The sequence below is a fragment of the Seriola lalandi genome, unplaced genomic scaffold, assembly GCF_002814215.2.
Source record: "Seriola lalandi dorsalis isolate HSWRI2012SDOR001 ecotype SW California unplaced genomic scaffold, Sedor1 jcf7180002054054, whole genome shotgun sequence".
NCBI lineage: Eukaryota > Metazoa > Chordata > Actinopteri > Carangiformes > Carangidae > Seriola > Seriola lalandi.
In genome coordinates this window covers 281,643-287,493 of record NW_019524607.1, presented here as the reverse complement: position 1 = coordinate 287,493, position 5,851 = coordinate 281,643, and positions in this window count along the sequence as shown.

Below are 5,851 nucleotides of genomic sequence, written 5' to 3'. Positions count from 1 at the left end.
TATTTAAACACTAATATATAAAAACATTTTGGAAACAATTAAGTGCTGGTTCCCTTTGAGACACTAAAAACACAAAAAACTTCAAGTACTGAGGACTTGTCTCCCAGAATAATATTTGCTTCATAGTTCAAGCTTGTATTGAGCTCTTGTCCGGGTTGACTTTCAAAAAGAAGTTCAGTGTTTCTCAAAAGTACTTCATCCAGATGTGCAGGCCTACAGTGGCACAGGTAACCCTCTGGCCCAACAAGTCTCCTATGCCCCTGAAACACCAATAAAATGTTCCCTACTCTGACCACAAGGGGACAGTCACAGCCCACCCCTGCACTCCTGACCGATTCCCATATTCTTCATTAAATAGGGTTTACGTTGTAAATATTTAAACAGATTGTGGTTAGTTGTTTGGTATACTAACTCTAACTAACATTTAACTGGCTAAAATTTTTACTAAATCTTAGTTAAAAAAAAAAAAAAAATCCACAGCTACTGCACACTGCCACAAGTCAAGAAGTTGCTGGATCCGGTAAATGAAAAGATTTCAAAGCATCTGCTCGCTCACACTCAGTGCAGCCATGCGGTTTATTGTCTGTGCTTTCAGTCACACAGACCTGTGTCAGAGCTGGTTTATCTCTAAACCTCAAACAAATGTGAATCCAGGCTTTTCAATAAGTAGTGTCCTGCGCGTGTAGCCAAGATAAACAGTCCCATGCCAAAGGACAAATAAAGACAAAGAGGCTCTTCAAAATTGAAAAAGAAACTCGTTAAATGTGCAAAAGGGGAAAGAAGGTGGAAAATGTTTTCTCATAGGATCATTGTCCTAATATCTAAATCTGAAATCAAAACACATAGAAGCAAAGATTACTGATGAGGAACATTTTGAATATATATCCACATGGAAAATATCTGTAAAATAATTCAAGTTGCATTAAATGCAATTAACTGTGTTACACTCTCTTGCATCAGATCAGACATATTCTTCAAAAGTGTAAATTAAATCCTCGGTTGCTCTGTGTGACGTGATATGCAGGAGAAGAAGCTCTATATATGAACTGTTAAAAAACAAATGGAGTTCTGCCACACTGTCGTAATATTCATTTTACCACCGAGTTGTTTCTTTCTTAAACTGCATTTCATTGATTGCCTATGAAACTTGGCAGCAAAATTGCACATTCATCACACCTCTCCTCTGTGGTCAGTCTGAATTTTTGATTTCCCACAATGAACTGAAGGAATAATAAACACCATCTTTCCTTTTTCCTGCTTTACTGAAGCGACTGCATTTGAAAAATACGAGAGCTCTGCTCGTGGAAATGAAGGTCATTTATTCCTGGTGCATCAGCTGCCAATAAACCACATTAGGAAAAACAGAAGAATGGAGCTTCAAAATGGAAGATCAATTCACTAACAGGGAAGCTCACCACTTGTTCCTGTCATACAGCGGTCTGAGGGAAGGATCTAATGTGCAACAGTATACAGTACATGCCCTGGTCAATTAGTGGTGACCACCTCCAATGAGTGCACACACTATGAATCAATGTTTTCAGTTCTTTCAAATCATCAAGACTTGACTTAATGCACAAAACACAAAAATACAGGTGTTAAAATAGGATTTACAAATGATCAACCCTTGGGAAGGAGCAGTGTGTAAACACTGGCCACTACATTACATATTTCTTCACTAATGAACAGTCTGTAATGGAGGGAAAGACACTGACAAGATGATAGAAGAGCACACTGATTCCTGAGCCATGACCCCCCCCCCCCATTTTATATACAGTCTGTGCATGAGCTGAAAAGTAGAAACACAGATGTTTCATCCAAGTAGACAGTGGATTCTGCTTCACTGTGGGGAATTACCAAAAATGACTACACCGCCAATAGCCATTTAAATACATAATTCAACCATTATTTCTGCACAGGTCTGTCAGGATCTGAGCTGAAAACAAAACCCTTGGACTTCCTGCGCTCAGTCCTCGCTTCCTGCCCCCCTTCTTCACCCAGCTAATGAATCTCGCATCCTGTGGACAGTCAGGTCAATATGAGGCTGGGCAGCTTTGATTTGTATGTCCTGCCCCTCTGTCCTATTGGACTACTGGTCAATAGGCCTGTCTTCCCATTAACCTGGCGATTAATGTGGCGCGCTGCCAAACACTACACTGTCATGAGCTCTCGGCGGTTTCAGTTGCAAACTAGGACGCGTGCTGCTGAATTATATTGAAAATGTACTTTACATCAGGTTTATCTCATGCAGCAGCCTTCCTCTGGATGTGAGCCAGTCTGTGACACACTAGGCAGAGAGGTTTGTCTTCTGTCTTCTGGGGCAAGTCATATGAGTCTTCATATGCAAATTACAAGTTGATACAAATCCCATATGTATCTAAATGATGACTACTCAATCCTACAGCTTTTAAACATTTTACATTGAAAGTTGTGTGTTTACATATGTGAGTGCAAGTTACAGTCAAGTAATGAAGTTACAGGCCTACGATTTAAAGCTGCACTAATCACTATTTTTATATGAATAATGGATGAAATGAACTACTTGCATGTAAAAGAAATCACATGCAGTGACCAATCCACAGAGAACTGTCACCCAGCTTTGCAGTTCCTCAGCTTTGTGAAGTGTTTTAGCATCTTTAAGCTCATTATTTTTGGTATTTTCAGCCCTCGACTTTAGTGTCTTCATTCTCTCACCACTCTCATCAACTACTGTATATATCACTACTTACCCAGCAACCAGTTAGCAACCACTGTAACTGGTGAACAAGGTTTGAAGCTTCACCTTCAGCACTCTTTTTTTTCATAGTTGTGTGATTTTATTTGGTCAATTCCCAATGAAAGCCAAATGTCTCAGTAGTTGAATCCAAGCAGAGGCCCATGATCTCAAGTAAGTCCCAAGATTTCAGTATGTGGCTCCATTTATATCCAATCAGAAACTAATTTAGTCAGCAGGTAGTTTTTCATCTGATCTGATCAGGTCTTTTACACAGCAGGCCTTTCTACTTGTTATATCAGCAGAAGCACAGATGCTACTAATAACATTAACAATGGCTCTGTTGATCAGTTGATTTCGGCCGTCAATCATTTTATTTACACCTGTGCTTTTCCTACTGTGGCATTTGATACCTACACATTTCCTTCTCTTTCACTATGAAGTTTTATACAAGGTATATTTTGATTTACGCTCAACATGAAAAGCATGTTTACACATTCCCTTTAAATTCATCTACTGTGTGTGTGTGTGTGCGCGTGTGTGTTTGCGTGTGCGTGGTGTGTGTTAAACCAAACTCAGTGCCCCAGTTGGCCCCAGCACTCATCCCCCGCCGCTTCATTTTTAACAGCTGGTCAAATTTGATAGGGGATAAATGCACTCTCCAGTGATTTGCAAAGTTTTTCGTGAGCGAAAAGAACTCTTTTCTGGCAAATTCTGTGAGGAGGGGAGAGTGAATGAACCAGAATGTGCAGCAGCAAAGCAGCCAAATCCAAACGTTCACTGGGATTTTCAGTGAGACAGCCAGTGAGTTACAGCCCTGGAAAACTAATTAGGATGATTTGGGCTTCGAAACGGGAAAAGTTGTAACAAAGGATCTCTGGTTTTGCTATCCATGTCTTATCTGTCAAGTAGTGTGATGACTGCAGTTAAAGCACAGTACTCTAAAGCTTACTGGATATGATGATTGTCCCGAAATTCCTCTCAACTTTGTCCTAATTACTGATATATATATATATATATATAATTCATATAACAGCACAGCACAACTACAAAAAACAATATGCTGAACCAGACCGTCTTGCACCTCAAAAACATTCAAAAACAACACTCTGTAAATGATACTGAGATATTATCATTTCCACTTGCTCCGATTCCATCAGCAAATTGTTGATATTGGAGCTGCCAGTGGTAAAACGAGCAGCTTATCCAGATTGAGCTTTGCCTGGAGGTTGTGGTTCAGTGGCATCAATCACATCTCTGGGCCTTTTTCTGGCAGAGACGCGCCTCATGCTCCTCCGACTGGCAGTGACAATCTCCCCCTCTCATGCAGAGCTGTGCCAGAAATCTCTCCAGAGGTTGTGTTCTCTCAATCCATCATGGTCTGAGCTAACATGACACCTTTTCATTAGTGCAAAGTGTCCCAGAGGAAAGGCACAACTACTGCCCAAAATAAGCAAGCGGGGCGAAGATAAGGTGAAAGTGTTAATGAGGTGAGCGTGGGTTTAATGCTCTTAAGTTCATTTGTCTTGGGGAACAAAGAGAGCCGCTCAGAAACGTGCAGCCATTCGGTGAACATAAAGATTTTTACTTTTTATACTGATAGTCCACTTTGAACGAGCTTTGATGGTACAGTTCATAGGAATTATTAACAAATCCGCTTGCAGTTATATATTTCCTTAAAAAGTGGGATGTCCTCTGGACTCATCCCTAATGAAAGCTGGAAGAAAAACTGCACAGCACAGCATCATTAAGTATATATACCTTCATTCCAGTTAAAGAGCCTTAATTTCAGAACATATAAAGTAATATATTTCATCATATCTTGATGAAACAGCCTTTTATTTCATTTAATTACGTAAAGGAGGCTGTAAAAAAAAATCTGACTTTGAAAGCCAAGTCTGTGTCAAAACTTGTACAGCACTAAAAGTCATGTTTGACCTAAAAATTATTAATATTGCTTCTATAACAAAGTCATTCTCCATGACTGATTTATATAATTTCCCTTTCTGTCATTTACGCTATCAGTTGACGAGCCAAAATCAATCTTTAGCCACTCCTCTGGCCTCAATTGATATTTCCGCCTTTTAAATTCTGGTGAAGGCCGGCCTATAAATGCAGCCTTTGCACTTTATGTGCTTCATTCGTTTTATCCAGCTAAACACATACTCTAATCCTATCAAAGGCAAGGAATATTCCAGAAAGGGCATTAGCGGCGGCTTATGAAGCGAGAGAGTGGAACATTAGTATTCATGGAATTTCTTGGGACAGACTCTTAGTTTTAGGGAAATCATCTTGGGAAACTCTGGTGGAGCTCACATAAACATGAAGATATGGGCTAGCATAAGGAGTCGTGCCGGATGTTGGAGATGTTGGACTGGAGACTTCAGAACTCTAACACACAAGCCAATAGATGTTCAACTATGATATCTTTTCATAATGTAAACTGTAATAATTTCCCTTGTATTGCTCATCCTCTCAGCTGCTACTACTAAAGAGAGACATTGTAGTTGTAGTTGCTAATATTGACACATACTGTAGCTGAGCCAGAAAGTGAGAAGGAGACAGAAAGTTTCTGTCCAGCAACTTTCTTGATTGAAAGTTACGCTGATGTGGAACTGGGTGACTTTTTTCCACCATAACAAGTGATTAGATAAAAACTGGAAATTCTGACAGATTAAATATTTGGTAGATAAACATTTTGGGTCATCCAAGCAGCTAAGCAGCGTGTGACCTCCCTCATCCAGACTTTAACGTCGTTATGGTTCAGAATGCAGATTTATTAAAAAGGAAAATCGGAAATATCACGTTGACATAAGTATTCAGACTCTTTGTTATGATTCTTGAAATTTAGCTCAAGTGCCTCCCATTTCTGATTAGGAAAGTCATACAACCGTCTACATAAGTTCCTATGGCTAACAATGCATATCAGGCCCGGGCCCTGGCCATGGTAAGAGATGTGACCAAGAACACGATGGTCACTCTGACTGAGCTCCAGAGATCCTATGTGGAGATGGGACAAACTTCCAGAAAGACAACCAACTCCACCGATCTGATGGCCAGTGTTAGGAGTGTCCAGACAGAAGCCTCTCCTCAGTGAAAGACTCATGAAAGCTGCTTGGAGTTTGCAAAAAAAAAAAAAAG